Source organism: Spea bombifrons, chromosome 2 (assembly GCF_027358695.1).
Source record: "Spea bombifrons isolate aSpeBom1 chromosome 2, aSpeBom1.2.pri, whole genome shotgun sequence".
In the NCBI taxonomy this organism is placed as follows: domain Eukaryota; kingdom Metazoa; phylum Chordata; class Amphibia; order Anura; family Pelobatidae; genus Spea; species Spea bombifrons.
Window position 1 is genome coordinate 6,291,573 of NC_071088.1, and position 16,713 is coordinate 6,308,285.

General features: G+C 41.2%; 1 protein-coding gene across 2 annotated transcripts in view; it reads right to left on the bottom strand.

Annotated features, from left to right (window-relative positions):
- The window catches only part of BCL9 (BCL9 transcription coactivator), a 97,261-nt gene extending 88,304 nt beyond the window's left edge, over positions 1 to 8,957 (bottom strand). For both annotated transcript variants that reach the window (XM_053455657.1, XM_053455658.1), the window contains exon 1: positions 8,617 to 8,957. The gene's annotated coding sequence lies outside the window, so the exon portion shown is untranslated. The remainder of the gene's footprint in view (positions 1 to 8,616) is intronic.
- Positions 8,958 to 16,713: the final 7,756 nt, after the last annotated feature.

A 16,713-nucleotide genomic window follows, 5' to 3' on the forward strand; every position in this document is an offset into this window, starting at 1 on the left:
ATGCTATGAAAAAGAACAGGATTTTGTATCTCACTAGATTATTTTGGGGTAATTAACCAGTTTAAAGCGTGCGATTAATGTGTTTTATACGTAGCAACGCAATATTCCATGGGAAGGACAGCGTTCTCTCTCCGGCTTCTCGAAGCGCTGCTTGGCTTGTATATCACATTCACGCAGGTCTGGCAGCATCCAGGGGGAGAAGAGCCGGGCGCCGGGGGAATACCCGGCACGTAATCTGCCAGTTGCACTTGTTGTTAGGGCGGACTGCGGGGACCAAGCGCTTTGGGGGTTTATATTCTATTATTAATCTTCTGCTCTGGGCCCACGGGGTATTATCACGACCAGAAAAGACAAAAATAAAAACACAAGGTGCTCATTAAATTACATAAATGGGTGATGTTCTCATTTCTGGATGACCGTTCATTACAAACATCCAATGACTGAGGGTTAGAATTAAATTTAACCCCCCCCCCCACTTGAAATGGTAGTTGATGTGGAGAGCAACAATCCAGAAGAAGCAGTGAGGGTAAGTGACGAGACTAGATGGACAAACTGGTTCTCTTTCCGCTGTTGCAATGCATCAACCTTTAGCATTAACCATTTGGCCGCCATATTTAGTAAAGTTACCAACGCCAGCGGGATTGCTATCTATACTCCGCATAAAGATGCTTTTACGGCTTCCACATCGGTGACTGAAAGATACAGAACCGCGTGGGAATTGCAGGACGGTCACTTGCTCCTTTTTGGTCGACTCAGATGTATAGAAAAATACAAGCAGATAGTTTTGATCATCTTAAAAGGAGGTCCTGGTTTCCAGGTAATGTCATGCTTTGAAGACCGTGCCAGCGGGTTGTGGGGACATCTTGACCCCTGCTATAGAAAGCGTCCACAGAGAACATAATGGTTCTAAACATCAAGACACAAGAGGGTCAGATTCTGTCATTCCCTCGCCAGGATTGCTCATGGAACACAAAACTGAAGCTAATCTGACAGTTTTTCCATAAATGCACTACCAGTCAATAGCTTGGGGTCGCATCGCTGTTTTCATGGACAGCAAGAATATTTCTAGATGTAACAAAAGGGTTTTCCAATGATCAAGTAGCCTTTTAAACTTAAACTTGGATCAGTGAACACAACGTGCCATTGGAACCCAGGAGTGATGGGAGTGATAAAGGGCCATTGGTACACAGGAGTGATGGGAGTGATAAAGGGCCATTGGAACACAGGAGTGATGGGAGTGATAAAGGGCCATTGGGACACAGGAGTGATGGGAGTGATAAAGGGCCATTGGAACACAGGAGTGATGGGAGTGATAAAGGGCCATTGGGACACAGGAGTGATGGGAGTGATAAAGGGCCATTGGGACACAGGAGTGATGGGAGTGTTAAAGGGCCATTGGGACACAGGAGTGATGGGAGTGATAAAGGGCCATTGGAACACAGGAGTGATGGGAGTGATAAAGGGCCATTGGGACACAGGAGTGATGGGAGTGATAAAGGGCCATTGGGACACAGGAGTGATGGGAGTCATAAAGGACCTCTGTATGCCTATGAAGAGATTCCATTAAAAATCAGCCATTTCCAGATACAATAGTCATTTACAGCATTAACCCCGTCTGCGCTGGATTTCTGGTCCACTCCATGTTATGACAAAATTAGCTTTTCTTTCAAAAACAAGGTAGTGTATATAATTTATTTATTTATTTATTTTTAACCTGGGCCATCGAAAAGCTCATGTGGCTCACATCTGACTATTGGGCCCCACCAGTTGGAACAAATATCTTTACTTATTGTGACTTAAAATCCAAGTTTCTGTTCAGCTAACCAGCCGGGATCTGGGAAGCTGCACATGACCGGGGCAGCGGACTTCGCCTTCTACTAAGAAATCAGAAAGAAGAATTCAAGTCCATTCTCCCTGGGCACGATGTGGGCACTTGAATTACTGAAGAGAACATCTCACAGGACCCCCCTCGGAGTTTACATATAAAAACACAGCCACTTTTCCCAATCTTAGTTTTCCTTTTACTCTGTTAATGGTAAAAAAAAATTGTGTTAAAAAGATCACACACACAAAAAGAAACATTAATCCTCAGTCTTAAGCGCTCTGTGACTTCCCTAAACAAACCATTTTCTTTAAAACAGTAAGTCTAAGTGTTTAAGTGTAAAAATAAGTGAAAATAAGAATCTTCCAGTTCTTTTTCTTTTTTTTTCCTTATTTGCAGATTTTACACAAGAACAAAAGGCTGGAAGCAAGCTGACTGCCAGCTATGCATAAAAATCAAGCTTATTTTTGTTCTTATATGTCTTTTCTCGCTTCCAGTCCCTCTTCAAAAACACAAAAACACAAGCTGCACTCTGTTGGTTTTGAGAACACAGAGCAGATTGACAGCCCCGAAAACCACGCAATATAGCGTGCAGTCCAACACCCCCAGCAAGATCTCCACGCTCCGGGGTCCGATAGAAAAAACAAAACCAAGGCAGAGTATAAGATAAAGAATAATAAATAAACCAGTGCAACCAACAGCATATAACATATAGGAAAAAAATATTAACCATTGCTTTGAAGAACACACAACCGGATACAGAATACCTGCGGGTTCACTTATTTATATACAGCCCGACTGTGAGACAGAGTGTGTTTTAATTTGCACTTCCTCATATAAATAACAAATTCCTTATAAATAACATAAAGCAAATATCATTCATAGCCTAGAATTATATTATAATATATATATATATATATATATATAATAATTTAATTAATATTTTTCTATTTTTTGGATACTACCAAGTAAATTTCTTGCAAACAATTTACTTTGTTTTTGGCAAAAAAAAATTGCTAGGTTATCCTAATGCAATAAACGCTGTTAATACAATTTCCCTTTTATTATTATTAAATGCACAAAGAAATTTTTAGGGGGATTTTCTAATTTGCTTAAACCAGAAATAATCCCGGGAGAGGCCAAAACAAGTGGGTAACATGAAATAGAACGCGTCAGTAAAGAACCTGCAGTTATGGTGATGCGGAACGTGGCCGATAAAGGGCATACGGTCTATATCATTTCATTTAAAGATTTAGGTTCTTATAGCCATAAGCGAATCTTATATTTTTAGCAAAAGAAGCCTTTTTTATTAAAAAATCTTTCCTTGGAGACGACGCACACAATGAAGTAAGATCCGTCATGCGCTGTTCTTGTTGCATGTGGGCAACTTCCCACTTTAACCACAGATGGTTCTAGAACCCAGAAGACTGGTGATAAGACAGATGTGTACTCAGTAGGTAACTAGCGGCACCAGGTCCACTGGTGAGAATTTATCAAATAACTTGGATTTCCACTAAAATAAAGTCGAATGCCACCGTATTGAACTAGGACTCTTGTCTCAGACCCTGAGAGACACCATCGAGAGCTTCACCATCCTGAAGTCCCCCCTTTTCCAGTTGAGATCCATTAAGATCTCCCAAGGTGGAATACCATTTCCTTAATTTGAGCCACCATGGAAATTAAAGAAGAATAATGTTTTTTTTTTTTCTCTGATGCCCTTTTTTTGTAGATGAATAAACAGAGGTTTCACTTAGGGTCTCCACGTTGGCGGCAGCTGCTTGGACCAAACATCATGGCGGACGAATGCAGATACATTGATACATGCGACTAACGCAATGCATTCTCCTTAAGGGGTAGGGTTTGGGGGGTATTAAGAGTTTATGGGGTGGTATGAAGAACTAAAATACTTGCTACAATAGGATACTCAGGTTTACTACGAGGGAATAGGGTTCTAATTCTTATAGGTGCGAGGCACGCAGCTCCAGATGGAATGTTTCGGTGCGAGGGACTTGAATGACACTACGGGAATTACATTTCCAACAAATTTGCTGGTTAAATTGTAAAACAGAGAGACACCTGCACTGCCAGAGGGGACCGAATCTTTGTTTGCTCTCTTCATCGTCTATTAAAAAAAAAAAAAAAAAAATAGATGTTAACCCAATAAAATCAGCGCCTTCTGCCTAAAGGTTTTTATTCGGTTATTATTATTATTTTAACAAACTACAATTTCCGCTTCCTTGGAAACTAACAAGTCCTGAAACATCACGCATATTTTTCATCATCTCAACGGTGCAGAACAAAAAAACATATGACCGTAGGCACCGGGGGGGGGGGAGGAAAAAAACAGAGCTCATTGCATATTCAAAAATAAATAAAAGGGATATTAAGTTTTAAAATGAGATTTCATTCGGAAGCGTATTCTTTCCCAGGTGAGAAGCCGCCTGCGCAAGATGCATATAAGACGTATATAAAATGTTTTATGCATATCTTTGGTGCAAGGATGGCCTGCAACTAACGATCACAGCTTCATATTGGCTGGGAATTCCGACGGTCATTCACCAGCCGGCTAGACGCTACTGCTGACCACTTTTATCTTGCGCATGAGAAAAAAAAATGTATCTGATTGTTGTTGTATCCAGATATGGAGACAGATTTTTATCGATATAATAAAAAAAAACCTTTATTAGGTTTCTTTTTTCTCCATGAACAGAAAGTAACTATTTAGAAATAAGAGGGAGACCGACGTGGTCGTTAGTAGCTCAAGGGGGAGACGGAGTCTGTAATCAAAGCGGATGCCGTTATTAAATTACATTTACTATATCACACCAGCACGTTCCATAGCGCTGTTACAATGGAGGACAGTGAAAATACTTAACAAAGACATTAAAACTGACAATATCCGACACCGGCGATAGCATTAACACGCGTTAGACAAGCAGACACGGAAGCTTTCGGGACAAGGTGGCGCAGCAAATAATCTACCGCTCAGCTTTTAACTCTATTATCCCCTCGGTTGAATGGATACGTTTGAGCCAGGGATACTATCTGGCCGACATGACAAAAGGCGCCGATTCTCATCATAATCTCTGTATTTTAACCCTTTCATGATATAGCTGAGTTGCATGCGGAAGATGCTGCATTGTTGGGCAAACTGGTGGCTTTCCGGCTGTACTTGACATACAACTGGGGCAAGCTTATATACAGAAGACTGTCAATGGGATTCCCAATCAACCTATTGAGTTCTAGGTGTTGGATCTGGGTTCTCAATGGATAAGGTTGAAGAAGGACGAGTTCTCATGTGAAAGGGGAAATATTGTGAGACGATTGTCCCTTAATTCTCTAGGTCTTCTAAGGGCTTAGTGGTTGGTTTTCCTACATCCTTCAGTGAAAGCCAAAATGTAGGGCCTAAGGGACATTGGGCATGGAGGAGTTGTAGTTCCACTGCAGGTAGGTAGCATTGCGTGGAGTACATAGGACCATCTTTACTGCAGTAGCTGCCCTGAGTGTGAGTGCTCCCTAACCCTTGCGTTTCACAACCACTATCACTTAAGGCCAATTTCTTGCCTTGATAAACGAGGACCAACGTTCTAACCGCCCGTCGGAGGTCTCATACTCCAAAGGTGAAACTATCAATGGAATTCAAAGAATTATAGGACAGGACTCTGGAATACATCATCCTGAAATAAATAGGAGGGAAGGGGGGGGGATAATTATAGGCAGTTTAAATGTAAGGCATGCCATATGTGTGTAACACTTAAACGGCACTCAACTGGTTAAACCATTTTTCTGTTTGAAAGGAAAGAAAATACAGTAACAGAGTCCCTTTCGCTCCAAGGATTTGCCACAGTTTTCACCCCCCCCCGTGTCTTAATAAAAGCAGCCAGTAAGGTAATCTGTCCGAAAGAAACATGCGAAGGGGGTGAAATCTCACTAACAGGTGGAGAAAAAAATCTCTTGATGGCTGATTTAGAAGAAAAAAAAAAAAGATGAGAAACATGATCTTTTGCTTCATGGCATTTTCTACTGCAGGAAACTCAGACAGAAATGGCCGGTTCTGTTCTAGAACACAATTTCCTACGTTTCGCACAAATGCTTGGATCTGGATGACTCCCTGTGTTTTATTTATTAAACATTTTATTAGGAAACCATTAAGAAAAACGTACATTCTATTAGAAATGGGGTATGTTCTGATCACTGGAAGAGTTAATTTCTTGATAGTCTGCGTTTTAAATTAAAACACTTCAGGGTCAAAGGGAAAGATCCTCAGCAGAGGCTTCTAGAATGTGGCTATACATAGTTCTTCAACAACCTACTTTATGCCACATGGGCCAATACACATATATATATATATACATACACACACACACACACCGGGAAGCCAACTGGTAACTTCTCAAATTATTATATTTTATTCATATGGCGCCAACATTCTATGCAGCGCTTCTTACAATACTTATATTCAAGGGGTCTGACAAGACTAGAATTGGCAGACTAAGACAAACCGAATCATTAGGTGGAGAGAGCCCGGCTCAGTGTAGTTGATCTGCATTTTCCATGATCCTTCGCCAGTCACCGGTTGGCCAAAGGCTGCTACAGATCATAAAAGCAGCAGTTCAACAATCTGAGGGATATCTATAATATATGCAGATAAAAGGCACACTTATCGTTTCAAATCAGAATGCTGTTCAGCCGATGAGGGGTAAACACTGCAAATACCCAAGCCAAGTTCCCGAGCCTTCCATGCTCGCCTTTCCCCCTTCCGTACATCGTTACCGACCAGCACATATATATCACGCAGGACGTCCAACGGAGATAATCAATGACTTAATCAATAGATTGATTTTATTTCTGAGAGTTTATACCCATTCCATCCCACTACCCTCCCCACCAACACAGCATTCTTTCCTTTTCCCCAACCGTCAATTTTAATTCCTCTCTCCTTCCCTCGATATTAAAGGGGCCCTTGTGGACAGCTGCCCAGAGCTTTGTTTAGTATGTACACATCACCCAACCAAGCCCAAGACTTTCAGCAGCTTTTCTACAATCATCATAAAAACATTGCATTTTATTACAACGATTACAACGGGAATAGACTTTTTAGGTGAACCGACGACGCTCCGGTGGTAATATTGGTCACACATTGCCCACCATACCGTGAGTGAGTTTATTCAAAGATGCCGCTAGCCCTTAAAAAGTGTAAAACACGTAGCCTAAAAACTTCACATTCCGAATCATTATTATTATTATTGTTGTTTTATATAGCGCCATCAAATTCCATAGCGCTGTACAGTGGGTTTGCCAGTTACTAGTCGGCATGCCCTAGAGTTTTTACCGCATCTCGGCCCCTAACAACACAAAGACGGCGACGATCACGATATTATAATGAATAGGCCAACAAACAAAAAATGTTCATTTCATGTTCCCTCTGAGATGCTACGTTACAAACCGTGTTTCATTCTTTTGTTAATAAACATGGGTTTTCATTAAAAGTTATAGAAAACGTTATAAGTCTAGAGAGGCTGCTTAGTTCCCCCTTCACTGGTAACTTTACGCTGTTACAATGTCTGTAGCCAAAGTCCCAAATCGCAGGAAAGCTGGTCACAGAGCGGCGAGTCGGAGCTACGTTGTTTCAATAAACCTTCTTCGCCTTGTCTTCTGCTACGGCCAACCTGTTGTGCATCTACGCCATTCCACACATGGCTCGGCACAATGGGATTTGCAGTCCAACAAGTAGCCCAGTGGCTGCTAAACCCCCCGCTATAAACGTAGAAAGAGCCATCTGCATTCATGCAACAGAGTAAGTCGGCAACAACCATAAATAAGATAAAATAACGCATAAATCTAGGGTTTTCCCGGAACAATATCGAGACAATGGCCAACAGAATGCCTTTGAAGAAGCAAGACGTCTCACCCACGCTGAATATAATAACATACACATATATGTACGCATAGATACGATGTTTTGGGTTTTTCTTATGGCTTACACAATACAGCTAACCAGAAAAAAAAAAAGTTTGGACAGCCCGGCTATCAGACGGCAACCATTGTCTGGGTAATCATTAAAGGGATAATGGTATCCTGCATTGTTATGCTGCTGTGAAATTTCCAGCTAGCCCATCCAATCAATGCCTTAACCCTTTGACTGCCAGGGGGCTGTGTAATCCCAAAATGCTGCACTCTGTTCTGACGGTTAACCCTTTCAGAGGGGGTCAGACGTGCCTGGCGCTCAAGGGGTTCAAGGGTACCGCAACAAATGAACACGATCGGTTAAGTCAGACTAACCGAGACATTTAAATTATTATAATCGAGGCTGTAGGGAACGCAAACCGATGCCCCCCCCATCTCATTTTTGGAAACATCTAAACACTTTGGTCTCTTTAACAAAATCTAGAAAGATTCTACAGGTTTCGCACATGTAACATCCACATAAACAGAGACTACTGGGGTTGGCAGGCTTGGGCTATAATTCGGTGCCCCTAGGTAAAACTTCAGGCTGGCACCAACCCGTTCCCTGGCAGACATTTGGGATCCACACAAAACCAAATATTAAAGCGAGCTACGCGGCATGCGGAAAACACAGCCCACATGCAACAATCTCCTGTAATAAGAGATAATGGCAATCAGTGCCCGCCGGTGCCAGGGCTTCGCTCTCAGCCAAGCAAACCCCTCGCCTTGAGCTTGCAGCTCTCCCAGTGTGAGCTCTGGAATCCAGCTGCCCCCTCCTCCTCCTCCTAATCTTTCCCTCCCAGTGCAAACAAGCTGCCAAAGAAGGCAGAATTCAAGCCTCTCCTTACCTTTTCTTTTCACCAGGAGGATTCCTTAAGATGCATTTTCTGCAAGTAGAAGGAAAAGGGGGGACGAATCAATGGAGACCACAAGGCGACTTTCCTCGCAATCTCTGGCCCTTAGTGTGAAGACACTGGGACAACATCAAAGCAACTTTAGGGGGAACACTTTAGGGGCCTATTGTCTGCCTCTGTACTGATCTGCTTTTCTTGTGACTCCCCCTCTGGCCGCTGGGAGACTTGGTACGGCCCAGGCATTCATGCCAAGTAGCTTTCACACATGGAAGCTTGTCTCAGGCAATTGCTGACAAGCCACAAACAAGACATTTTCCCTCCCCCTTTTCCCTCTCCCCCCCTCCTCTTCCTTCGCCTCCTCCTCCCTCCTTTTTCTTCTTCTTCTAAATGCAAAAGCTAAAACTCCAGTGACAGACAGGCAGAGGGTGCTTGCAATGCAAGCAGTCGCTGCTCTATGTAGGAGCTATAAAAACCCACACAGGCTAGGGGTCTGTGGGGGGAAGGGGTAGAATTACCCTCCTTTATCCCAGTAAAAATGGCAGCAGAGGAGCTCATGACGAAAGCATTGTTAAAAATCAAGGACACCAACTCCTAATTATGCTAAAATCCTCAGCCACTCGCCGTCACTCCGCTTACTTTCTTTGCGGTATAATCCTACATTTTTTTGAGATACGGGGTTAATTAAGTACTTTTGTTCAGCACGACATAAAAGCCTGATTTTTCACATTTTAGAATATTTTATTTTGTAGAGGAACATTTTTTTCCCACTAGGCCTCTTAGCTACCAAAAATAAACTACAATACAATAATAATAAAAAAAAAAATAATAATATATATATATATATATATATATAATTTATTTATTTTTTAAGGAAATTTGAGTTATTTTTAGGCAATTTTTTTTAATTGTGAACCTAGCCCTTTTGGTATAACATTATGGAATATACTTGCTATAAAATGTATTAACATATTATTATATAGAATTTAAAAGTTAGGGAATAATAAACAAAATCCCACGTTCACCGGTACTAAATATTGTTAAAAATTCACCTGCCAAGGAAAAATCTTCTTTCTACCAAGGTCAACAGCGCTGCGCCCCGAGGCACCTCTCTCCTGCATCTTTACTTATTTACTTTGGTTGTTGCGAAGATTGGTGACAGCCGGGTTTATTAAAAGGGACACTCCAGACATTATATGCACTTTTATATACAGTACCATTCAAAAGTTTGGGGTCACTTACATTTCCTTGTGTTTTTTTATTTTTAATGGAATATCTTCATAGGCGCACAGAGGCCCTTTATCACTCCCATCACTCCTGTGTTCCAATGGCCCTTTATCACTCCCATCACTCCTGTGTTCCAATGGCCCTTTATCACTCCCATCACTCCTGGGTTCCAATGGCCCTTTATCACTCCCATCACTCCTGTGTTCCAATGGCACGTTACGTTCGCTGATCCAAGTTTAAGTTTAAAAGGCTAATTGGTTGTTAAAAACCCCTTTTGCAATTATATTTCAGCCAGAAATGTCCTTGTTTTCCGTGAAAACAGACCAGTGACCCCAAACTTTTGGTAGTGTATGCGATAGCTGAGAGGTCACTTTAGATGTGGTTTCACCCTTGCAAATGTATTGTAGGATTGTGCATAAAGCCCTTTTAACTATCCTTACTGTCAGTCAGCTCCAATACTGGTTCAGCAAATGTCCCAGGTCAGGGGTCTAATGAGACCCCCGTGCACATGTGCGGAAAGCGCTCCCATTGATTTAAGTGTGGATGCTGCAGCTTCTCCATAAGTATGCTTTTTGTCAGCTGTGAACAATGCATATGAAAATACTTCCAAAGCACTGCCATGCATTTTTATTCCGCTCTGGGGTTCCGTGGGACCTCACCAAGGTCTGGGTCCCACTGGGAACGGAAAGACCGGGTAAGAAACCCTGCCGAGCAGTCTGCAAATACCGATTTCTGTGCTGATCCCAGACGTTTAACTAACAGGGCCGGCACCAGATCAGGATTATAGGCGCTATTACTGCCACATTAGTATTAGAAGAAAGTCTGGGGTCAAAAGCTTGTTTTAAAAGAAAAATATTACATTTTGAAACATTCTAAACTGCTAGCCCCCCCCCCAATGAAGGCATAGTAAGTAACCATTCTCATCAGATTATAAATACACCAATGGTAAGAACTAAAGTAGTTGGACAGTTTCTGTGTTTTATTCTGGATCGGCTTCTATAACCAAAACTTTCCGAGTCGTTTAAACCTCCTGCGGGATTGCACCAAAGGTGATTTAACTGCCTTATAAAATCTGAATAACGTAACAAAGGGATTACCAAAACCATGAGGTTTATTCACTGAGCTGTGATCTTATAAGCAAATGAAAACATTCCACTCACCCTCAGTTATGGAACATCCATGTCAAATTGGTTCTTTTAGAATATTTCCATGTGTAACACCCTGCAGAGGAGCTGGTGGTCTTCCCCCCTTTTACTGCGGGGGGGGGGCAAATCAGCAGGCAAGCGCGTAACTGGGTAACATCGGTCATTTAAAGAGAAATAGTTTAACGTATTTAGCGTACTTTGTGAGCATTCTTGAAAATGTAATTTATATATATTTTAAAGCACTTAGTTTAGGGAGAAGCTACAGCTTCAGGTTTGCAGCTTCCCCACCTCCGCTGTGGTCTACTGATTATTGCCACTGATTGGTTGCTTGAAACGAGCCAATCAGTGGCAAGAAATCACTCCCATCAAAATCAGCCCCTCCAGGACATTCGGTGAGCTAGCCCGATGCCAAGTTGGCGGTAAGTAAACCACGTGTCAGGAGATACGTTCCTCTGAACATGGCAAATAGGAGGGTGGGAAAAGGGGCAAAGACATTTAAAAGGGGAAGACAATAATAAGATAGTTGAGAATTCAATTTACATTATCATCTTTTATTTAAATCGCGCCAATAATTTACGCAGCTCTTCATACAATATTCAAGGGATCTGACAAAACCAGAAGAAGACTAAGACAAACTGATATACAAGGTAAAGAGGGCCCTGCTCGCAAACTTAAATCTAGAAGGAGAGGGGGATAGAGAAATAAGGTATGGAGAAAGGGAGAGGTAGCGCCGTAGACGGAGGTGGGGACTGAAACATGTGGGGAGTAGGAGGAGAGAGGTGAAGAAAGAGTCCAATTAAGCATTGCAGGTATTGGCGGGATACCAAGGATGGGTGTCCTCTACTAAATAAGTGGTTAAATATATAGAGACAGTTTTTCACCTGACCCATCTACACTTTAGACAACACAGGGTCGGGTTCAGCCGTGGGAAGATGGAGGCTTTAAGTGGGCTCTGGTCAGTATAGAGGACCAGGCTAGGAGTTAAGGGGAGCAGAAAGAGAAAATAAAGTACAACAGGCCTAAGAGAAGAAAGGCTCGACATACATTTTAGCGATGAGTAAGAGAATGCCGCATAGATCAGGAATGCCCATACCGGATACACAGGGGCAAAGGGTTAACTTGGCACAGAAATAGGAAAATAATACACAATACAGATAAATATGGAGATCTCCTGGTCCAGTCTGTATACCATGGATTTTTTTTAAATCACCATAGCGGGGGTACAGAGAAACTCAACATTTCAGCCCCTTAATAAAAGTCCCCAGAGAGGGACTGATATGTTAAATTAGGTTGAGAATGGTGTGTATGTCTGTGCATTAGTTTGGCTGAGAGTAGTATATATGTTTGAGTGCACATCCAAGTCTTCAGTGTATTTACGCGTTAGTTAGTTAGTAGGTGCACCAGCGGGCCAATGTTATAAAATAGGTTTTATATGGTTATAGGGTAGTGAATTTGGGGTCATGTATATGAAATCACAATGTACAGGAGCAGCGAGTTCATTAAATATGTTTCTTTTTGCACCATATAGCCCTGCATTTGCTGCTGGGGGTAGAGGGTTGAAAAAGCTGCATGCAGCAACTCTGCCCCCCTGTGGCCAAACCCAATACCCAGCACCAGGATGGCAGAACCATTCAGCCCATCTAGTTTGAACATTTTTCCTGATGTAGAGACTCAGACCTTAGACATTGGTCCCTTCTTAGATTCAGCGTGGCTACCTATCCCTTTGCATGTTTAAATTGACTTACTTAGTAGCCGCTACCACTTCTCCTGGGAGGCTGTTCTCTTTACTGCGTTCTAAATAATGTTTGTATTACTAAATATAGCATTTGAAACATCCTTATGTTTTTCTAAATTAGGCACAGAAATAATTAAGCCATACTTTCGTTCAATTTTTTGTCAAACGATAAAAAGAGGACACAGATAGGCCGGAAAACTCGTTGCCATAGCAATTGGAATAGAATATATATATATTTTTGAATCCCTCTATTTCCATAAGCGCAAAACTTCAGAGGAATAAATACAGATCGGAAAGTTTATTTGCTTTACATGCTAGAATAATAAATGTTTTGTATAGGGGATACATCATTATAGAAATTATACAATTACACCAAGTATGTAAGTGAAGGAAGACTCATGGCAGCAACGGTCTGCCTAAAAACCTGGCATTTCTTGCACCCCCTCAATAATATTCTAAGGACAGGGAAATAATTCTCAATGTAAAGGTGCAAAAAATTAAAATCACTCAACTAAAAGTATAACGCTGGTTAAAAAAAAATAACAAAGTTTAAAAAGCTCTAATTTATAGGCCCATCTTTTATGTGGCTTTATAAAAAAATTCCCTTCCCTTGCCAACAAATGCGGCAGAAAGTGGATAATATAAATAATATAAAGTTAAATGGCCCAGTGTGCACCTTTGTGGATTGGTTTCCCCAATGACCATCCATGGTCTGTGAAACATGGCCACCGGACCAATTTGGGCTTCTTATCCCACCTTGGGCTTCTAGGCATAATATAGGTCAATGCAGACCCTGTGGGAATCCTATATATATTATTCTATTGCTAGACATGGACAAGGTGTGTTTATAGGTTCCATAATAAAACTGCACAGGAAACATTATGTGCGTTGTGATGTCAGCGGGTAGCGCTGCTGGGTACGGAATTGTAAGCTAGTTTGAGCCTTTTGTTTCTGTGAGTGAAAATTCTTATGTGATATACTACTTGTTTGTTTATGTCCTGCTCACCCATTGTACAGAGCTTTGGAATATGATAGCGCTACATATGAATAAATAATAATAAAACCCTAGGCACCAGGAAGCAATTGCTAGTAACCATGGCGACCTGGCGTGCGGGTTTAGCCGAGAACTGGTCTATCGTAATATTTCCATATTCTGTTATTAGATTAGCTAAGTAGAATTCAAAATAATGAAATTTGCGATAGTGGAGTACGTGACATCAATAATATATACAATTTTACATCTGCACAGTCAAGGCCGACTAATTACAGAATCCCACGGCAGACGGTTTGGCAACTGACAATTTCTTGGCCATCGGTATCGTTCGTTTCTGCCTGTGACTTCTGTGTGCAGCTTTGCCAATGCAGTTGGTAATGCAATAATACATTATTTAATGCTGCTTCTCAGGAGAATGCTGGAGGAGTCTAGCAGAATGCAGTGTACCTGCTTTTATTTAGTAATAACTAATAATAAATGTATTCGGAGAATATATCGCTTCCTCATTTTAAACATTCTACTGACTAACCAATTCCTGGTCTTCTTTCTTCTTCCCTTTTATCTCATGTAAGCACCCTTGCATATATAACAGACGTCCATGACATACAACTGCAGCCACGGGTCCTCTGGTTCAGCCATGCCGCCATGTCAAGTCGTCCCATTTTACCTGGGGAGGTAAATACCACACACCTGAGCACTGCTAGCTAGCGCTCTCATGGCCTCTCAGAGTTGCTTAGTTCTCTTGTTCTCCGATAGGAAACTTTTGGTTTTCCTATCTGGTCTCAAATCATAACCGTTTGTAAGCGAGCCACTACCCCAACAATCCTCAAAATGCGCACCACCCAAAGGTAATGATCGCAGACTCGAGGACCATGAAATCGTACGATTTACTATGCACCGAAGGTGAGCTCTACATTTTGAGACCCCAAACCAGAAAGGCTTTAGGCAGATCTGTCATTTCCCCAAATCCTACATTTTATACGCTAAACAAATGGTTTACAGGTTAAAATAAACAGTATATATCTCTCTCTCTCCTGCTGTTAAGTTGCTGATTGCTGTTAAGTAGTTTATGTAGTTTGTGGTCTTCGTAGGGGTGAGGAGAACCACCACAGGACAAGAAATGGATTACATAATGCTGGCTCTACCACAAAGCTGCCACCAATTGATTCGCCACCTACAGACTTGCAAGACATTATTATTTATTGTTTTATATAGCGCCATCAGATTCTGCAGTGCTGCAGAAAGGTTAGACAGGGCAAAACAATTACTATATAACATAACTATGAACAGGGCTCTGCTCTGGCTATGAATATATTATATATATATATATATTCATATTTCATTGACATCTCATTTCCTCAACTAGTAGATGATCAAACCTCTCTGTTTGTCCTGGGGGGTCTATTTAAACTATGCAAGCAGCCATGTTTTTTTTCCAAATTCTAAAGTTATTTAAACTGCCTCTAGTCTAGGCTCTCCTCCTCAACTTTTATCAGATTCACCTTTAAGCAATTTTTTATAAAAAAGAGCAGCCCCTCCCCCTTTCTGCCTTCTCTAGGTGTGCTGGTATGACATCACAATCATTTTTTTTTCATTCTACCTGGTATTAAACCAAATGGCCTTTTTTTTTTTTTTGAAAACAATAATTTTTTTTATGATAGCGTTTTGCACATCCCAAGCTTTGTTGAATTTCATTACTGCGTTGGCCGGTACCACTTACTCTGGAAGTCTATTCCAGGTATTCACTTTGCGTAAAGTAGAGTTTTCTCACATTACTCCAGTCTTTCATGCTTTAAATCATGTTCTCTAGTTCTGGCACTCATGTTTTTACTTAAAAAGCATCCCTCTTGGAATTTAATTCCTTAGATATTTAAAGGTTTCTATCACGTCTCCCCTCAGTCATTACAAATCTTTCCTGTTTAAGTATTTTCAAACTACAAAAGCACTTACGGCAATCACTTCATACATGAATATTAACGGCACACGTCCTTCACAATCACAGTGGTTTTGTTGGGAAAGAATGTTTTGTCTCTATTGTGATGCTAATGTGTGCTGTTTTCCTTTCCATGGAAGAACACCGCGCCATATGCCCTCTAGTGGTAGGACGTACATTTCAAGCATTCACTCCTGAATACATCCCATCACTTGACTGACATAAGCAACAAAAACAAATAAGATATTTGTGCATTTATTTCATAGCTTAGCGGATTCATTTGTGCTAAAAAAAAAAAAAAAGCCTAGCCCTTTTTTGACAATACTTGATAGCAGCACCTATGTAGAAAATAAACTCCATATCTTTACCACCCTTACTGTAAGGACCATTGCCTTTGCCATTTTCTTACATCAAGTCTTTAGAAACGCCAGGTTCTAAACATTCCTTTCAATGGGAGATCCTTTCGAGATGTCTTTAGTTGCCTCAGGTGTACCCGTGTATGGTTATCACCCGTTTTCTATTGTAAACAGAAACAAGAGTGACTTGTCTCTGGACTGTCTCCAGCTCTATATCTTTCCTGAGAAATGATGCCCATATCACATGTAATCTTCAAGGTAGAGTCTGGCCATTGAAGGAAAATAATACTCCTTTCCCATGAGTCAATAACCCTCGTTCTACATGATTAACATCTTGCATACTTACCCCCCCAAAAAAAATCCTTCTTAATGCGCCTTATTTCAACTGCAGGTTGCAAGTTTGATTATGCTTCCTAAATGCATAACCTTGGATTTATGCATGTTAAATTTTACCTGGCACTAAATCAACCGTTTCTCTAACTCTGCAAAGACGTAAACTCAAATTCAGAAAATTAAACACCTGAACACAATTTTTGGTCACAGGTCTCCCTGCCCAATGTGTGCCAGTGTAAGCACATTAACCCTACAAGGTGAAGGTGATCATGTACAAAATGTGTCACAAACTAACATATCTAGCCTCTATCCTGGTTGCCCCAAAAAATTCATCACCCTTGTATATGTACCACAAACTATATGCCAAAACA